Source organism: Budorcas taxicolor, unplaced genomic scaffold, assembly GCF_023091745.1.
Source record: "Budorcas taxicolor isolate Tak-1 unplaced genomic scaffold, Takin1.1 scaffold779, whole genome shotgun sequence".
Lineage (NCBI taxonomy): Eukaryota > Metazoa > Chordata > Mammalia > Artiodactyla > Bovidae > Budorcas > Budorcas taxicolor.
The window spans coordinates 12,655-35,249 of NW_026292740.1; the positions used below are offsets into that span (position 1 = coordinate 12,655).

The 22,595-nt window shown below is 39.1% G+C and overlaps 1 long non-coding RNA gene across 1 annotated transcript; it reads left to right on the top strand.

Annotated features, from left to right (window-relative positions):
- Window positions 1-702: 702 nt before the first annotated feature.
- Window positions 703-17,760, top strand: LOC128071465 (uncharacterized). Its single transcript, XR_008201879.1, has 2 exons — window positions 703-1,131; window positions 17,729-17,760. It is a non-coding gene; the product is annotated as an uncharacterized LOC128071465 (long non-coding RNA).
- Window positions 17,761-22,595: the final 4,835 nt, after the last annotated feature.

The following is a 22,595-nucleotide window of genomic DNA, read 5'->3' on the forward strand; positions in this document are numbered from 1 at the left end:
TAAAAAGCCATAATTATAACAAAAATAAGTGACGAAAGTAACTCTACGACAACTGACACACTATAGCTAAGACCCAAACTGGGATTAGATACCCCACTATGCTTAGCCCTAAACATAAATAATTGCAAAAACAAGATTATTCGCCAGAGTACTACCGGCAACGGCCCAAAACTCAAAGGACTTGGCGGTGCTTTACACCCTTCTAGAGGAGCCTGTTCTATAATCGATAAACCCCGATAAACCTCACCAATCCTTGCTAATACAGTCTGTATACCGCCATCTTCAGCAAACCCTGAAAAGGAACAAAAGTAAGCTCAATCATAACACATAAAAACGTTAGGTCAAGGTGTAACCTATGGAATGGGAAGAAATGGGCTACATTTTCTATCCAAGAAAACTTAATACGAAAGCCATTATGAAACTAACAGCCAAAGGAGGATTTAGTAGTAAACTAAGAATAGAGTGCTTAGTTGAACCAGGCCATGAAGCACGCACACACCGCCCGTCACCCTCCTCAAGTAAATATATGCACCCAAACCTATTTACATGCACCAATTACACGAGAGGAGGTAAGTCGTAACAAGGTAAGCATACTGGAAAGTGTGCTTGGACAAACCAAGACATAGCTTAATTAAAGCATCTAGTTTACACCTAGAAGATTTCGTGTACTGTGAATGTTTTGAACTATGCCTAGCCCAAACCCCCACTCTTCAATCCAATAACCAAAACATACTAAAACAAAACATTTACCCCTATTAAAGTATAGGAGATAGAAATTCTAAACATGGCGCTATAGAGAAAGTACCGTAAGGGAACGATGAAAGAAAATAATCAAAGTACAAAAAAGCAAAGATTAACCCTTGTACCTTTTGCATAATGAATTAACGAGCAAAAAACTTAACAAAACGAATTTCAGCTAAGTAACCCGAAACCAGACGAGCTACCTATAGACAGTTTATTAGAACCAACTCATCTATGTGGCAAAATAGTGAGAAGATCTATAAGTAGAGGTGACATGCCTAACGAGCCTGGTGATAGCTGGTTGTCCAGAAAATGAATCTTAGTTCAGCTTTAAAGATACCAAAAAATATAAACAAATCTCACTGTATCTTTAAAAGTTAGTCTAAAAAGGTACAGCCTTTTAGAAATGGGTACAACCTTCACTAGAGTAAGATCTTACAACACCATAGTAGGCCTAAAAGCAGCCATCTATTAAGAAAGCGTTAAAGCTCAACAATAAAAACAATACTAATCCCAACAACAATATAACCAACTCCTAGACCTAGTACTGGACTATTCTATTACTAAATAGAAGCAATAATGTTAATATGAGTAACAAGAAATATTTTCTCCTTGCACAAGTTTAAGTCAGTATCTGATAATACTCTGACTGTTAACAGTAAATAAAAATAACCCAACAATAAATAATTTATTAATTATACTGTTAATCCAACACAGGAGTGCACCCAGGAAAGATTAAAAGAAGTAAAAGGAACTCGGCAAACACAAATCCCGCCTGTTTACCAAAAACATCACCTCCAGCATCCCCAGTATTGGAGGCACTGCCTGCCCAGTGACTAGACGTTAAACGGCCGCGGTATCCTGACCGTGCAAAGGTAGCATAATCATTTGTTCTCTAAATAAGGACTTGTATGAACGGCCACACGAGGGTTTTACTGTCTCTTACTTCCAATCAGTGAAATTGACCTTCCCGTGAAGAGGCGGGAATAAACCAACAAGACGAGAAGACCCTATGGAGCTTTAACTAACTAGTCCAAAGAAAATAAACTTAACCATTAAGGGATAACAACACTCTTTATGGACTAGCAGTTTTGGTTGGGGTGACCTCGGAGAACAAAAAATCCTCCGAACGATTTTAAAGACTAGACCCACAAGTCAAATCAAACTATCGTTTATTGATCCAAAGACTTGATCAACGGAACAAGTTACCCTAGGGATAACAGCGCAATCCTATTCAAGAGTCCATATCGACAATAGGGTTTACGACCTCGATGTTGGATCAGGACACCCCGATGGTGCAACCGCTATCAAAGGTTCGTTTGTTCAACGATTAAAGTCCTACGTGATCTGAGTTCAGACCGGAGTAATCCAGGTCGGTTTCTATCTGTTATGTATTTCTCCCAGTACGAAAGGACAAGAGAAATAAGGCCAACTTCAACAAAGCGCCTTAAATCAATCAATGACTTTATCTCAATTGACCTCACAAACAATACCTGCCCTAGAAAAGGGCCCAGTTAAGGTGGCAGAGCCCGGTAATTGCGTAAAACTTAAACCTTTATACTCAGAGATTCAAATCCTCTCCTTAACAAAATGTTTATACTCAACATCTTAACACTTATTATCCCCATTCTTCTAGCCGTAGCTTTTCTTACACTAGTTGAACGAAAAATCCTAGGCTACATACAACTCCGAAAAGGCCCAAATATTGTAGGACCATATGGCTTACTCCAACCCATCGCCGATGCAATCAAACTTTTCATTAAAGAACCCCTACGACCTGCCACATCCTCAATCTCAATATTTATTCTAGCCCCCATCCTAGCCCTAACCCTAGCCTTAACTATATGAATCCCCCTACCCATACCCTATCCCCTCATCAATATAAACTTAGGAATCCTTTTCATATTAGCTATATCAAGCTTAGCCGTATACTCGATCCTCTGATCAGGCTGAGCCTCCAACTCAAAATACGCTCTTATTGGAGCCCTACGAGCAGTAGCACAAACAATTTCATATGAAGTTACACTAGCAATTATCTTACTATCAATCTTACTAATAAATGGATCCTTCACTCTCTCTACATTAATCATTACACAAGAACAAGTATGACTAATCTTCCCAGCATGACCCTTAGCAATAATATGATTCATTTCAACACTAGCAGAAACAAACCGAGCACCATTTGATCTTACTGAAGGAGAATCTGAACTAGTATCGGGCTTTAATGTAGAATACGCCGCAGGACCATTCGCCCTATTCTTTATAGCAGAATATGCAAACATTATTATAATAAATATCTTCACAACAACCCTCTTCCTAGGAGCATCCCATAACCCATACATACCAGAACTCTACGCAATTAACTTTATCATCAAATCACTACTACTCACAATGACCTTCCTATGAATCCGAGCATCCTACCCCCGATTCCGCTATGATCAACTGATGCACTTATTATGAAAAAATTTTCTACCCCTAACGCTAGCCCTATGCATATGACATGTATCTCTACCTATTCTCCTATCAAGTATCCCCCCACAAACATAAGAAATATGTCTGACAAAAGAGTTACTTTGATAGAGTAAATTATAGAGGTTTAAATCCTCTTATTTCTAGAACTATAGGAATTGAACCTACTCCTAAGAACTCAAAACTCTTCGTGCTCCCAATTACACCAAATTCTAATAGTAAGGTCAGCTAATTAAGCTATCGGGCCCATACCCCGAAAATGTTGGTTTGTATCCTTCCCGTACTAATAAACCCAATCACTCTCATTATTATCTTAATAACTATAATACTTGGAACCATTATCGTTATAATTAGCTCCCACTGACTACTCATCTGAATCGGATTTGAAATAAATATACTCGCCATCATTCCTATTATAATAAAAAAACACAACCCACGAGCCACAGAAGCATCAACTAAATATTTCCTAACTCAATCAACAGCCTCAATACTACTAATAATAGCCATTATCATCAACTTAATATTCTCAGGCCAATGAACCGTAATAAAACTATTTAACCCAACAGCCTCCATACTCATAACAATAGCCCTCGCCATAAAACTAGGAATAGCCCCATTCCACTTCTGAGTCCCAGAAGTAACACAAGGCATCCCTCTATCTTCAGGCCTAATCTTACTTACATGACAAAAACTAGCACCCATATCGGTACTTTACCAAGTATCCCAATCCATCAACCTAAATATAATCTTAACCCTATCAATTCTATCCATTATAATCGGAGGCTGAGGAGGATTAAACCAAACCCAACTACGAAAAATTATAGCTTACTCATCAATTGCCCACATAGGCTGAATAACAGCAATTTTACCATACAATCCCACCATAACATTACTAAACCTAATCATTTACATCATCATAACTTCCACCATATTTACACTATTTATAGCCAACTCAACCACAACCACTCTATCACTATCACACACATGAAACAAAACACCCATCATAACTATTCTAATTCTCATTACCCTCCTATCAATAGGAGGACTCCCCCCACTATCAGGATTTATGCCAAAATGAATAATTATTCAAGAAATGACAAAAAACAATAGCATTATCCTACCTACCTTCATAGCAATTACAGCACTACTAAACCTATATTTCTACATACGACTGGCATATTCCACCACACTTACTATGTTCCCTTCCACAAACAACATAAAAATAAAATGACAATTCTCAACCATAAAACGAATAACCCTCCTACCAACAATAACCGTATTGTCCACTATACTACTACCACTTACACCAATTCTCTCAATCCTAGAATAGGAATTTAGGTTAAATAGACCAAGAGCCTTCAAAGCCCTAAGCAAGTATAATTTACTTAATTCCTGATAAGGACTGCAAGATCATATCTTACATCAATTGAATGCAAATCAACTACTTTAATTAAGCTAAATCCTCACTAGATTGGTGGGTCCCACCCCCACGAAACTTTAGTTAACAGCTAAATACCCTAAATAACTGGCTTCAATCTACTTCTCCCGCCGCAAGAAAAAAAAGGCGGGAGAAGCCCCGGCAGAGTTTGAAGCTGCTCCTTTGAATTTGCAATTCAATATGTTAATTCACTACAGGACCTGGTAAAAAGAGGAATCAAACCTCTATTCTTAGATTTACAGTCTATTGCTTTACTCAGCCATTTTACCCATGTTCATAAACCGCTGATTATTTTCAACTAATCATAAAGATATCGGTACCCTTTATCTTCTATTTGGTGCCTGAGCCGGCATAGTAGGAACCGCTCTGAGCTTACTAATTCGTGCTGAGTTAGGCCAACCCGGAACTCTACTTGGAGATGACCAAATCTACAACGTAATTGTAACTGCACACGCATTCGTAATAATCTTCTTTATAGTAATGCCTATTATAATTGGAGGGTTTGGCAACTGGCTAGTTCCTCTAATGATTGGAGCCCCTGATATAGCATTCCCTCGGATAAATAATATAAGTTTTTGGCTCCTCCCCCCTTCTTTCCTATTACTCCTAGCATCCTCTATAGTCGAAGCCGGAGCAGGGACGGGTTGAACCGTATATCCCCCTCTAGCAGGTAATCTAGCCCACGCAGGAGCCTCAGTAGACCTGACCATTTTCTCCCTACACCTAGCAGGTGTTTCCTCAATTTTAGGAGCCATTAATTTTATTACAACTATTATTAACATAAAACCTCCCGCAATATCACAATACCAGACCCCCCTGTTCGTGTGATCTGTACTGATCACTGCCGTACTACTCCTCCTCTCACTTCCTGTATTAGCAGCTGGCATCACAATATTACTAACAGACCGAAACCTGAATACAACTTTCTTTGACCCAGCAGGAGGAGGAGACCCTATCTTATATCAACACTTATTCTGATTTTTTGGACACCCCGAAGTATATATTCTAATTTTACCTGGCTTTGGAATAATCTCCCACATCGTAACCTACTATTCAGGAAAAAAAGAGCCATTTGGATATATAGGAATAGTATGAGCCATAATATCAATTGGATTTCTAGGATTTATTGTATGAGCCCATCATATATTCACAGTCGGAATAGACGTCGATACACGAGCTTACTTTACATCCGCTACTATAATTATTGCTATCCCAACCGGAGTAAAAGTCTTTAGTTGGCTAGCAACACTTCACGGAGGAAATATCAAATGATCCCCCGCTATAATATGAGCCCTAGGCTTCATTTTCCTTTTTACAGTTGGAGGACTAACTGGAATTGTTTTAGCCAACTCCTCCCTTGACATCGTTCTCCACGACACATACTATGTGGTAGCACATTTCCACTACGTACTATCAATAGGAGCTGTATTCGCTATCATAGGAGGATTTGTACATTGATTTCCCTTATTCTCAGGCTACACCCTTAATGACACATGAGCCAAAATCCATTTCGCAATTATATTTGTAGGTGTTAACATGACCTTCTTCCCACAACATTTCTTAGGGCTATCTGGTATACCACGACGATACTCCGATTACCCAGACGCATATACAATATGAAACACTATTTCATCTATAGGCTCATTCATCTCACTAACGGCAGTAATATTAATGACTTTTATCATCTGAGAAGCATTTGCATCCAAACGGGAAGTCTTAACCGTGGACCTAACCACAACAAATCTAGAATGACTAAACGGATGCCCTCCACCATATCACACATTTGAAGAACCTACATACATTAACCTAAAATAAGAGAGGAAGGAATTGAACCCCCTATTATCGGTTTCAAGCCAACACCATAACCACTATGTCTCTCTCAATAAACGAGATGTTAGTAAAACATTACATAACCTTGTCAAGATTAAATTACAGGTGAAAGTCCCGTACATCTCATATGGCATATCCCGTACAGCTAGGCTTTCAAGACGCAACATCACCCATCATAGAAGAACTGCTACACTTTCACGATCACACTCTGATAATTGTTTTCCTAATTAGCTCACTAGTACTCTATATTATCTTACTGATACTAACAACAAAACTAACCCATACCAGCACCATAGACGCACAAGAAGTAGAAACAATCTGAACCATTCTACCAGCCATTATTCTGATTATAATTGCTCTCCCATCCCTACGAATTCTATACATAATAGACGAAATCAACAACCCATCTCTCACAGTAAAGACCATAGGACATCAATGATACTGAAGTTATGAGTACACAGACTATGAAGACTTAAGCTTCGACTCCTATATAATTCCAACATCAGAATTGAAACCTGGAGAACTACGATTACTAGAAGTAGATAACCGAGCTGTATTACCTATAGAAATAACAATTCGAATACTAATCTCCTCCGAAGACGTTTTACACTCATGAGCAGTTCCCTCTCTAGGACTAAAAACAGACGCAATTCCAGGCCGTTTAAATCAAACAACCCTCATATCAACTCGTCCAGGCCTATTTTACGGCCAATGCTCAGAAATCTGCGGATCAAATCATAGTTTCATACCAATCGTTCTCGAACTAGTCCCATTAGAATATTTTGAAAAGTGATCTGCATCAATGTTATAAGTCATCAAGAAGCTATGCCAGCATTAACCTTTTAAGTTAAAGACCGAGAGCACAACACTCTCCTTGATGACATGCCACAACTAGACACATCAACGTGACTCACGACAATTCTATCAATATTTTTAGTCCTCTTTATTGTTCTCCAATTAAAAATCTCAAAACACGATTTCTACTATAACCCAAAATTAATAACAACAAAAACGCCAAAACAAGACGCCCCTTGAGAAACAAAATGAACGAAAATCTATTTACCTCTTTCATTACCCCTGTAATTCTAGGCCTCCCCCTTGTTACTCTCGTCATTATATTCCCTAGCTTACTATTTCCTACATCAAACCGACTAATTAATAACCGCCTTATCTCCCTCCAACAATGAGCACTTCAACTCATGTCAAAACAAATAATAAGCACTCACAACACCAAAGGACAAACATGAACATTGATATTAATGTCCCTAATTCTATTTATTGGGTCTACAAATTTATTAGGCTTATTACCCCATTCATTTACACCAACCACACAACTATCAATAAATTTAGGCATGGCTATTCCCCTATGAGCAGGGGCCGTAGTTACAGGCTTCCGCAACAAAACCAAAGCATCACTCGCCCACTTCCTACCACAAGGAACACCTACCCCACTAATCCCAATACTGGTAATTATCGAAACCATCAGCCTCTTCATCCAACCAGTAGCCCTTGCCGTACGATTAACAGCCAACATCACAGCAGGGCACTTATTAATTCACTTAATCGGAGGAGCTACCCTTGCATTATTAAATATCAATACCACAACAGCACTTATTACATTTACTATTTTAGCTCTACTAACAATCCTCGAATTCGCAGTAGCTATAGTTCAAGCCTACGTATTCACCCTCCTAGTTAGCTTATATCTGCACGACAATACATAATGACACACCAAACCCACGCCTATCACATAGTAAACCCAAGTCCCTGACCCCTCACAGGAGCACTATCTGCCCTCCTAATAACATCTGGCCTCATCATGTGATTTCACTTCAATTCAACAGCTCTACTGACCCTAGGCCTAACAACAAACATACTTACAATATACCAATGATGACGAGATGTAATCCGAGAAAGTACCTTTCAAGGCCACCATACTCCTGCTGTCCAAAAAAGCCTTCGCTACGGAATAATCCTCTTCATCGTCTCCGAAGTCCTATTCTTCACTGGCTTCTTCTGAGCCTTCTATCACTCAAGCCTTGCTCCTACACCCGAATTAGGCAGCTGCTGACCCCCAACAGGCATTCACCCACTTAACCCCTTAGAAGTCCCACTACTCAACACCTCTGTCCTTCTAGCCTCAGGAGTCTCCATTACCTGAGCCCACCACAGCCTCATAGAAGGGAACCGTAACCACATGCTACAAGCCTTATTCATCACCATTACGTTAGGCGTATACTTTACACTTCTACAAGCATCAGAATACTATGAAGCTCCCTTTACAATCTCAGACGGAGTTTACGGCTCAACTTTCTTCGTAGCTACAGGATTCCACGGCCTCCATGTCATTATTGGATCTACTTTCTTAATTGTCTGCTTCCTCCGCCAACTAAAATTTCACTTTACCTCCAATCACCATTTCGGCTTCGAAGCCGCTGCCTGATATTGACACTTCGTAGACGTAGTATGACTTTTCCTCTATGTTTCCATCTACTGATGAGGCTCATGTTCTTTTAGTATTAATTAGTACAACTGACTTCCAATCAGTTAGCTTCGGCCTAACCCGAAAAAGAACAATAAACCTTATAATTACCCTCCTAACTAACTTTACACTAGCTACATTGCTCGTGACCATCGCATTCTGACTCCCCCAACTAAACGTATACTCAGAAAAAACAAGCCCATACGAATGTGGATTCGACCCCATAGGATCTGCTCGCCTTCCTTTCTCCATAAAATTCTTTCTAGTAGCTATCACATTCCTCCTCTTCGATCTAGAAATTGCACTACTTCTACCACTACCATGGGCCTCACAAACAACTAACCTTAACACAATGCTTACTATATCCCTTCTCCTAATTTTCCTACTAGCCACAAGCCTAGCCTATGAATGAACCCAAAAAGGATTAGAATGGACCGAATATGGTACTTAGTTTAAACCAAAATAAATGATTTCGACTCATTAGATTATGATCAAACTCATAAGTACCAAATGTCCCTCGTATACATAAATATTATAATAGCATTCATAGTATCTCTCACGGGATTACTAATGTATCGATCTCACCTAATATCCTCCCTCCTATGCCTGGAAGGAATAATATTGTCCTTATTCGTTATAGCTACCCTAATAATCCTAAACTCACACTTCACTTTAGCCAGTATAATACCCATTATTCTACTAGTTTTCGCAGCCTGCGAAGCAGCACTAGGCCTATCCTTGCTAGTAATGGTATCAAACACATACGGCACCGACTACGTACAAAACCTTAATCTGCTACAATGCTAAAATACATTATTTCCACAATAATACTTATACCCCTAACCTGGCTATCAAAAAATAACATAATCTGAATTAACTCCACACTCCACAGCTTACTAATTAGCCTTACAAGCCTACTCCTTATAAACCAATTTGGCGATAACAGCCTCAACTTCTCATTAACTTTCTTCTCCGACTCCTTATCTACACCACTACTTATTCTAACCATATGACTCCTCCCCTTAATACTTATAGCTAGCCAGCATCACCTATCAAAAGAAAACCCAGCCCGAAAAAAATTCTTCATCTCAATACTAATCCTATTACAACTATTTCTAATTATGACATTCTCTGCTACAGAACTAATTCTCTTTTATATTATATTTGAAGCAACACTAGTTCCCACACTCATTATTATTACCCGATGAGGGAACCAAACAGAACGCCTAAATGCCGGTCTCTACTTCTTGTTTTATACACTAGCAGGATCCCTACCCTTACTAGTTGCACTAATCTATATTCAAAACACAATAGGATCCCTAAACTTCCTAATTCTACAATACTGAGTACAACCAATACCCAGCTCCTGATCCAACACCTTCATGTGACTAGCATGCATAATAGCCTTTATAGTAAAAATACCACTATACGGACTTCATCTCTGACTACCCAAAGCCCACGTAGAAGCCCCAATTGCAGGCTCCATAGTTCTTGCAGCAATCCTACTAAAACTAGGAGGATACGGCATGTTACGAATTACGCTTCTCCTAGATCCAATCACCGACTTTATAGCATACCCATTCATCATGCTATCACTATGAGGCATAATCATAACCAGCTCAATTTGCCTTCGTCAAACGGACCTGAAATCACTCATCGCGTACTCCTCTATTAGCCACATGGCACTTGTCATCGTTGCAATCCTAATCCAAACACCCTGAAGCTACATAGGAGCCACCGCCCTGATAATTGCCCACGGCCTTACATCCTCTATACTTTTCTGCCTAGCAAATTCTAACTACGAACGAATTCACAGCCGTACAATAATCTTAGCCCGCGGCCTACAAACACTTCTTCCACTAATAGCCACCTGATGACTCCTAGCAAGTCTAACCAACCTGGCTCTACCCCCAACAATCAACCTAATCGGAGAACTATTTGTAGTAATATCGACTTTTTCATGATCTAATATCACAATTATTCTAATAGGACTTAACATAGTAATCACTACTCTCTACACCCTCTATATACTAATCACAACACAACGGGGCAAATACACTCATCATATCAATAACATTTCACCTTCCTTCACACGAGAAAATGCACTCATATCACTACACATACTACCACTACTGCTTCTATCCCTAAACCCAAAAATTATCCTAGGACCCCTATACTGTAAATATAGTTTAAAAAAACATTAGATTGTGAATCTAACAATAGAAGCCTATCACCTTCTTATTTACCGAAAAAGTATGCAAGAACTGCTAATTCTATGCTCCCATGCCTGACAACATGGCTTTTTCAAACTTTTAAAGGATAGCAGTTATCCATTGGTCTTAGGAACCAAAAAATTGGTGCAACTCCAAATAAAAGTAATAAACCTGTTCCCATCCCTCACACTAACTACCCTAATCCTACTAACCGTACCCATCATGACAACTAGTCTTAGCACCCACAAATTCACCAATTACCCACTTTACGTAAAAACAACCATTTCATACGCCTTTATCACTAGTATAATTCCCACTATAATATTTATTCATACAGGACAAGAAATAATTATTTCAAACTGACACTGACTAACCATCCAAACCCTCAAACTATCTCTCAGCTTCAAAATAGATTACTTCTCGACAATATTTATCCCAGTATCACTATTCGTCACATGATCCATCATAGAATTCTCAATATGATACATACATTCCGACCCCAACATCAACCAATTTTTTAAGTACTTACTCTTATTTCTTATCACAATACTCATCCTCGTCACTGCAAATAACATCTTTCAACTATTCATTGGCTGAGAAGGAGTCGGAATTATATCATTTCTACTAATTGGATGGTGATACGGACGAGCAGACGCAAACACAGCAGCTCTACAAGCAATCCTATATAACCGCATTGGCGACATCGGATTTATCCTAGCAATAGCATGATTCCTAATTAACCTCAACACTTGAGACCTTCAACAAATCTTCTTACTAAAACCAGAGAACTCAAATCTACCTCTAATAGGACTAATTCTAGCCGCAACCGGAAAATCCGCACAATTTAGCCTGCACCCATGATTACCCTCCGCAATAGAGGGTCCGACACCTGTCTCAGCATTACTCCACTCAAGTACAATAGTAGTAGCAGGTATTTTCTTACTAATCCGCTTTTATCCATTAACAGAAAACAATAAACTCATCCAATCTACTATACTATGCCTAGGAGCCATTACCACACTATTTACAGCAATATGTGCCCTCACCCAAAATGACATTAAAAAAATCATCGCCTTCTCTACATCCAGCCAACTCGGCCTTATGATAGTAACAATTGGAATTAACCAGCCTCACCTAGCACTTCTTCACATCTGCACCCACGCTTTCTTCAAAGCCATATTATTTCTATGCTCCGGCTCCATCATCCACAATCTAAATAACGAACAAGATATTCGAAAAATAGGAGGCCTATTTAAAGCCATACCATTCACCGCAACAGCCCTTATTATTGGCAGCCTTGCACTAACAGGAATACCTTTCCTCACCGGATTCTACTCCAAAGATCTAATTATTGAATCCGCCAACACGTCATATACCAACGCCTGAGCCCTCTTAATAACACTAATCGCCATCTCCTTCACAGCTATCTACAGTACCCGTATTATTTTCTTCACACTCCTAGGACAACCCCGATTCCCAACCCTTATTTCTATTAATGAAAACAACCCATTCCTAATTAACTCAATTAAACGCTTACTAATCGGAAGTCTTTTCGCAGGATTCATCATTTCTAACAACATCCCCCCAACAACCATTCCCCAAACAACTATACCCTACTACCTAAAAATCACCGCCCTAACAATTACAATCCTAGGCTTTATTCTAGCACTAGAAATTAACAACATAACCCACTACTTAAAGTTCAATTACCCATCAAACATATTCAAATTTTCTAACCTAAGGATATTATCCCACAGTCATACACCGCTTAACCCCCTATATAAATCTAACAATAAGCCAAAAATCAGCATCCTCCCTTCTAGACCTAACCTGACTAGAAACCATTATACCAAAAACCATCTCACTAACCCAAATAAAAACATCTATCATAATCACAAACCAAAAAGGCTTAATTAAATTATATTTCCTTTCCTTCCTAATTACGATTTTCACTAGCACAATTCTACTTAATTTCCACGAGTAATCTCTATAATCACCACTACACCAATTAATAAAGATCAACCAGTAACAATAACTAATCAAGTACCATAGCTGTACAAAGCAGCAATCCCCATGGCCTCCTCACTAAAAAACCCAGAATCCCCTGTATCATAAATTACCCAATCCCCCATACCATTAAACTTAAACACAATCTCCACCTCCTTATCCTTCAACACATAGTAAATTATAAAAAACTCCATCAACAAACCAGTAATAAACGTTCCTAAAACAACCTTATTAGAAACCCAAACCTCAGGATACTGCTCAGTAGCCATAGCTGTCGTATAACCAAAAACCACCATTATACCCCCTAAATAAACTAAAAAAACCATTAAACCTAAAAAAGAACCACCATAATTTAACACAATACCACACCCAACCCCACCACTCACAATCAATCCCAACCCCCCATAAATAGGCGAAGGTTTTGAAGAAAACCCTACAAAGCCCATCACAAAAATTACACTTAAAATAAATACAATGTACATAATCATTATTCCTGCATGGAATCTAACCATGACTAATGATATGAAAAACCATCGTTGTTATTCAACTACAAGAACACTAATGATCAACATCCGAAAAACTCACCCACTAATAAAAATCGTAAACAACGCACTCATTGACCTCCCAACTCCATCAAACATCTCATCATGATGAAACTTTGGATCCCTCCTAGGCACTTGCTTAGCTCTACAAATCTTAACAGGCCTATTCCTAGCAATACACTACACATCCGATACAACAATAGCATTCTCCTCTGTAACCCACATTTGTCGAGACGTAAACTATGGCTGAATCATCCGATATATGCACGCAAACGGAGCATCAATATTTTTTATCTGCCTATTTATGCATGTAGGACGAGGCCTATATTACGGATCATATACCTTCTTAGAAACATGAAACATCGGAGTAATTCTCCTATTTACAACAATAGCCACAGCATTCATAGGCTATGTCCTACCATGAGGACAGATATCATTCTGAGGAGCAACAGTCATTACCAACCTCCTCTCGGCAATCCCATACATTGGCACCAACCTAGTTGAATGAATCTGAGGGGGATTTTCAGTAGACAAAGCCACCCTCACCCGATTCTTCGCTTTCCACTTCATCCTCCCATTTATCATTGTAGCTCTCACCATAATCCACTTAATTTTCCTCCACGAAACAGGATCCAACAACCCCACAGGAATTCCATCAGACACAGACAAAATTCCATTTCACCCTTATTACACCATCAAGGACATCCTAGGCATCATACTATTAATCCTCATCCTCATATCACTAGTACTATTCACTCCCGACCTACTCGGAGACCCGGATAATTATACTCCAGCAAACCCACTCAGTACACCCTCCCACATTAAGCCAGAATGGTATTTCCTATTTGCATACGCAATCCTACGATCAATCCCCAATAAACTGGGAGGAGTCCTAGCCTTAGTCCTTTCCATCTTGATCTTAACACTCGTACCCTTCCTCCACACATCCAAACAACGAAGCATAATGTTCCGACCAATCAGCCAATGCATATTCTGACTTTTAATAGCAGACCTATTAACACTTACATGAATCGGAGGACAACCGGTTGAACACCCCTACATCACCATCGGACAATTAGCATCCATCATATATTTCCTCATCATCCTGGCAATAATACCACTAGCCAGCACCATCGAAAACAATCTCCTGAAATGAAGACAAGTCTTTGTAGTAAAATTAATACGCTGGTCTTGTAAACCAGAAAAGGAGAACAATTAACCTCCCTAAGACTCAAGGAAGAAGCGATAGCCTCCACCATCAACACCCAAAGCTGAAGTTCTACTTAAACTATTCCCTGAACCACTATTAATTGCGTCTATTGATATACCACCCAAAAACACTAAGAACCTCCCCAGTATTAAATCCGCTAAAATTTTTAAACATACGACACAAATCTCCCACTCTATAAGCTTGCACGTGTAACAACATGCTTAATAACTCACCTCATTAGACACATGTACGAGTACTACACACAGACACACCATGTCATTTGCCCAAACATACCCACTAACACTCATACAATGTAAACATGATATGCGTCTTGATATGCGTCTAGCACACCACATGATCCATCCTATATGTATGAATATATACACTGAAGTAATATAATAAAAACATACATAAATGCAGTATACTACATGACCTACTTTGTGTGCAGTATGTACATTATAATTAATGTAATAAAGACATACTATGTATATATTACATTACATGATCTACCCCATGCATATAAGCATGTACATCATAATTAATGTAATAAAGATATAATATGTATATAGTACATTAAATGATTTTCCCCTTGCATATAAGCAAGTACAATAAAAATTATCTATAGTACATAGGACATTTCCTGCTTAGATCGTACATAGCGCATAAAGTCAAATCTATCCTCGTCACCATGCGTATCCCGTCCACTAGATCACGAGCTTACCGACCATGCCGCGTGAAACCAGCAACCCGCTTGGCAGGGATTTCTCTTCTCGCTCCGGGCCCATTAATCGTGGGGGTAGCTATTTAATGAACTTTATCAGACATGGTTCTTTCTTCAGGGCCATCTCATCTAAAACCGCCCATTCTTTCCTCTTAAATAAGACATCTCGATGGACTAATTACTAATCAGCCCATGCTCACACATAACTGTGCTGTCATACATTTGGTATTTTTTAATTTTCGGGGATGCTTGGACTCAGCTATGGCCGTCAAAGGCCCCGACCCGGAGCATAAATTGTAGCTGACTTAACTGCATCTTGAGCATCCCCATAATGGTAGGCATGGGCATTTCAGTCAATGGTTTACAGGACATACCTATTATATTTCCCCCCCCCCCCCTCTTAAATATTAACCACCATTTTTTAACATACTTCCCCCTAAGTATCAATATAAATTTATCTCACCCCCAATACTCAAATTCACACTCCAAACAAGATAGACATATAGGTTGCCTGGGTCTGCTTACATACTACATGGTTAATGTAGCTTAAATTTAAAGCAAGGCACTGAAAATGCCTAGATGAGTATACCAACTCCATAAACACATAGGTTTGGTCCTGGCCTTCCTGTTAACTTTCAATAGACTTACACATGCAAGCATCCGCACCCCGGTGAGTAGCGCCCTCCGAATCAGCAGGACTAAGAGGAGCAGGTATCAAGCACACACCCTGTAGCTCATAACGCCTTGCTTAACCACACCCCCACGGGAACAGCAGTGACAAAATTTAAGCCATGAACGAAAGTTCGACTAAGCCATATTAACTAGGGTTGGTAAATCTCGTGCCAGCCACCGCGGTCATACGACTAACCCAAGCTAACAGGAACACGGCGTAAAACGTGTTAAAGTACTACACCAAATAGAGTTAAATCCTAATTAAGCTGTAAAAAGCCATAATTATAACAAAAATAAGTGACGAAAGTAACTCTACGACAACTGACACACTATAGCTAAGACCCAAACTGGGATTAGATACCCCACTATGCTTAGCCCTAAACATAAATAATTGCAAAAACAAGATTATTCGCCAGAGTACTACCGGCAACGGCCCAAAACTCAAAGGACTTGGCGGTGCTTTACACCCTTCTAGAGGAGCCTGTTCTATAATCGATAAACCCCGATAAACCTCACCAATCCATGCTAATACAGTCTGTATACCGCCATCTTCAGCAAACCCTGAAAAGGAACAAAAGTAAGCTCAATCATAACACATAAAAACGTTAGGTCAAGGTGTAACCTATGGAATGGGAAGAAATGGGCTACATTTTCTATCCAAGAAAACTTAATACGAAAGCCATTATGAAACTAACAGCCAAAGGAGGATTTAGTAGTAAACTAAGAATAGAGTGCTTAGTTGAACCAGGCCATGAAGCACGCACACACCGCCCGTCACCCTCCTCAAGTAAATATATGCACCCAAACCTATTTACATGCACCAATTACACGAGAGGAGGTAAGTCGTAACAAGGTAAGCATACTGGAAAGTGTGCTTGGACAAACCAAGACATAGCTATAATTAATGCATCTAGTTTACACCTAGAAGATTTCGTTGTACTGTGAATGTTTTGAACTATGCCTAGCCCAAACCCCCACTCTTCAATCCAATAACCAAAACATACTAAAACAAAACATTTACCCCTATTAAAGTATAGGAGATAGAAATTCTAAACATGGCGCTATAGAGAAAGTACCGTAAGGGAACGATGAAAGAAAATAATCAAAGTACAAAAAAGCAAAGATTAACCCTTGTACCTTTTGCATAATGAATTAACGAGCAAAAAAACTTAACAAAACGAATTTCAGCTAAGTAACCCGAAACCAGACGAGCTACCTATAGACAGTTTATTAGAACCAACTCATCTATGTTGGCAAAATAGTGAGAAGATCTATAAGTAGAGGTGACATGCCTAACGAGCCTGGTGATAGCTGGTTGTCCAGAAATGAATCTTAGTTCAGCTTTAAAGATACCAAAAAATATAAACAAATCTCACTGTATCTTTAAAAGTTAGTCTAAAAAGGTACAGCCTTTTAGAAATGGGTACAACCTTCACTAGAGAGTAAGATCTTACAACACCATAGTAGGCCTAAAAGCAGCCATCTATTAAGAAAGCGTTAAAGCTCAACAAAAAAAAACAATACTAATCCCAACAACAATATAACCAACTCCTAGACCTAGTACTGGACTATTCTATTACTAAATAGAAGCAATAATGTTAATATGAGTAACAAGAAATATTTTCTCCTTGCACAAGTTTAAGTCAGTATCTGATAATACTCTGACTGTTAACAGTAAATAAAAATAACCCAACAATAAATAATTTATTAATTATACTGTTAATCCAACACAGGAGTGCACCCAGGAAAGATTAAAAGAAGTAAAAGGAACTCGGCAAACACAAATCCCGCCTGTTTACCAAAAACATCACCTCCAGCATCCCCAGTATTGGAGGCACTGCCTGCCCAGTGACTAGACGTTAAACGGCCGCGGTATCCTGACCGTGCAAAGGTAGCATAATCATTTGTTCTCTAATAAGGACTTGTATGAACGGCCACACGAGGGTTTTACTGTCTCTTACTTCCAATCAGTGAAATTGACCTTCCCGTGAAGAGGCGGGAATAAACCAACAAGACGAGAAGACCCTATGGAGCTTTAACTAACTAGTCCAAAGAAAATAAACTTAACCATTAAGGATAACAACACTCTTTATGGACTAGCAGTTTTGGTTGGGGTGACCTCGGAGAACAAAAACTCCTCCGAACGATTTTAAAGACTAGACCCACAAGTCAAATCAAACTATCGTTTATTGATCCAAAGACTTGATCAACGGAACAAGTTACCCTAGGGATAACAGCGCAATCCTATTCAAGAGTCCATATCGACAATAGGGTTTACGACCTCGATGTTGGATCAGGACACCCCGATGGTGCAACCGCTATCAAAGGTTCGTTTGTTCAACGATTAAAGTCCTACGTGATCTGAGTTCAGACCGGAGTAATCCAGGTCGGTTTCTATCTGTTATGTATTTCTCCCAGTACGAAAGGACAAGAGAAATAAGGCCAACTTCAACAAAGCGCCTTAAATCAATCAATGACTTTATCTCATATTGACCTCACAAACAATACCTGCCCTAGAAAAGGGCCCAGTTAAGGTGGCAGAGCCCGGTAATTGCGTAAAACTTAAACCTTTATACTCAGAGATTCAAATCCTCTCCTTAACAAAATGTTTATACTCAACATCTTAACACTTATTATCCCCATTCTTCTAGCCGTAGCTTTTCTTACACTAGTTGAACGAAAAATCCTAGGCTACATACAACTCCGAAAAGGCCCAAATATTGTAGGACCATATGGCTTACTCCAACCCATCGCCGATGCAATCAAACTTTTCATTAAAGAACCCTACGACCTGCCACATCCTCAATCTCAATATTTATTCTAGCCCCCATCCTAGCCCTAACCCTAGCCTTAACTATATGAATCCCCCTACCCATACCCTATCCCCTCATCAATATAAACTTAGGAATCCTTTTCATATTAGCTATATCAAGCTTAGCCGTATACTCGATCCTCTGATCAGGCTGAGCCTCCAACTCAAAATACGCTCTTATTGGAGCCCTACGAGCAGTAGCACAAACAATTTCATATGAAGTTACACTAGCAATTATCTTACTATCAATCTTACTAATAAATGGATCCTTCACTCTCTCTACATTAATCATTACACAAGAACAAGTATGACTAATCTTCCCAGCATGACCCTTAGCAATAATATGATTCATTTCAACACTAGCAGAAACAAACCGAGCACCATTTGATCTTACTGAAGGAGAATCTGAACTAGTATCGGGCTTTAATGTAGAATACGCCGCAGGACCATTCGCCCTATTCTTTATAGCAGAATATGCAAACATTATTATAATAAATATCTTCACAACAACCCTCTTCCTAGGAGCATCCCATAACCCATACATACCAGAACTCTACGCAATTAACTTTATCATCAAATCACTACTACTCACAATGACCTTCCTATGAATCCGAGCATCCTACCCCCGATTCCGCTATGATCAACTGATGCACTTATTATGAAAAAATTTTCTACCCCTAACGCTAGCCCTATGCATATGACATGTATCTCTACCTATTCTCCTATCAAGTATCCCCCCACAAACATAAGAAATATGTCTGACAAAAGAGTTACTTTGATAGAGTAAATTATAGAGGTTTAAATCCTCTTATTTCTAGAACTATAGGAATTGAACCTACTCCTAAGAACTCAAAACTCTTCGTGCTCCCAATTACACCAAATTCTAATAGTAAGGTCAGCTAATTAAGCTATCGGGCCCATACCCCGAAAATGTTGGTTTGTATCCTTCCCGTACTAATAAACCCAATCACTCTCATTATTATCTTAATAACTATAATACTTGGAACCATTATCGTTATAATTAGCTCCCACTGACTACTCATCTGAATCGGATTTGAAATAAATATACTCGCCATCATTCCTATTATATAAAAAAAACACAACCCACGAGCCACAGAAGCATCAACTAAATATTTCCTAACTCAATCAACAGCCTCAATACTACTAATAATAGCCATTATCATCAACTTAATATTCTCAGGCCAATGAACCGTAATAAAACTATTTAACACCAACAGCCTCCATACTCATAACAATAGCCCTCGCCATAAAACTAGGAATAGCCCCATTCCACTTCTGAGTCCCAGAAGTAACACAAGGCATCCCTCTATCTTCAGGCCTAATCTTACTTACATGACAAAAACTAGCACCCATATCGGTACTTTACCAAGTATCCCAATCCATCAACCTAAATATAATCTTAACCCTATCAATTCTATCCATTATAATCGGAGGCTGAGGAGGATTAAACCAAACCCAACTACGAAAAATTATAGCTTACTCATCATTGCCCACATAGGCTGAATAACAGCAATTTTACCATACAATCCACCATAACATTACTAAACCTAATCATTTACATCATCATAACTTCCACCATATTTACACTATTTATAGCCAACTCAACCACAACCACTCTATCACTATCACACACATGAAACAAAACACCCATCATAACTATTCTAATTCTCATTACCCTCCTATCAATAGGAGGACTCCCCCCACTATCAGGATTTATGCCAAAATGAATAATTATTCAAGAAATGACAAAAAACAATAGCATTATCCTACCTACCTTCATAGCAATTACAGCACTACTAAACCTATATTTCTACATACGACTGGCATATTCCACCACACTTACTATGTTCCCTTCCACAAACAACATAAAAATAAAATGACAATTCTCAACCATAAAACGAATAACCCTCCTACCAACAATAACCGTATTGTCCACTATACTACTACCACTTACACCAATTCTCTCAATCCTAGAATAGGAATTTAGGTTAAATAGACCAAGAGCCTTCAAAGCCCTAAGCAAGTATAATTTACTTAATTCCTGATAAGGACTGCAAGATCATATCTTACATCATTGAATGCAAATCAACTACTTTAATTAAGCTAAATCCTCACTAGATTGGTGGGTCCCACCCCACACGAAACTTTAGTTAACAGCTAAATACCACTAAATAACTGGCTTCAATCTACTTCTCCCGCCGCAAGAAAAAAAAGGCGGGAGAAGCCCCGGCAGAGTTTGAAGCTGCTCCTTGAATTTGCTATTCAATATGTTAATTCACTACAGGACCTGGTAAAAAAGAGGAATCAAACCTCTATTCTTAGATTTACAGTCTATTGCTTTACTCAGCCATTTTACCCATGTTCATAAACCGCTGATTATTTTCAACTAATCATAAAGATATCGGTACCTTTATCTTCTATTTGGTGCCTGAGCCGGCATAGTAGGAACCGCTCTGAGCTTACTAATTCGTGCTGAGTTAGGCCAACCCGGAACTCTACTTGGAGATGACCAAATCTACAACGTAATTGTAACTGCACACGCATTCGTAATAATCTTCTTTATAGTAATGCCTATTATAATTGGAGGGTTTGGCAACTGGCTAGTTCCTCTAATGATTGGAGCCCCTGATATAGCATTCCTCGGATAAATAATATAAGTTTTTGGCTCCTCCCCCCTTCTTTCCTATTACTCCTAGCATCCTCTATAGTCGAAGCCGGAGCAGGGACGGGTTGAACCGTATATCCCCCTCTAGCAGGTAATCTAGCCCACGCAGGAGCCTCAGTAGACCTGACCATTTTCTCCCTACACCTAGCAGGTGTTTCCTCAATTTTAGGAGCCATTAATTTTATTACAACTATTATTAACATAAAACCTCCCGCAATATCACAATACCAGACCCCCCTGTTCGTGTGATCTGTACTGATCACTGCCGTACTACTCCTCCTCTCACTTCCTGTATTAGCAGCTGCATCACAATATTACTAACAGACCGAAACCTGAATACAACTTTCTTTGACCCAGCAGGAGGAGGAGACCCTATCTTATATCAACACTTATTCTGATTTTTTGGACACCCCGAAGTATATATTCTAATTTTACCTGGCTTTGGAATAATCTCCCACATCGTAACCTACTATTCAGGAAAAAAAGAGCCATTTGGATATATAGGAATAGTATGAGCCATAATATCAATTGGATTTCTAGGATTTATTGTATGAGCCCATCATATATTCACAGTCGGAATAGACGTCGATACACGAGCTTACTTTACATCCGCTACTATAATTATTGCCTATCCCAACCGGAGTAAAAGTCTTTAGTTGGCTAGCAACACTTCACGGAGGAAATATCAAATGATCCCCCGCTATAATATGAGCCCTAGGCTTCATTTTCCTTTTTACAGTTGGAGGACTAACTGGAATTTGTTTTAGCCAAC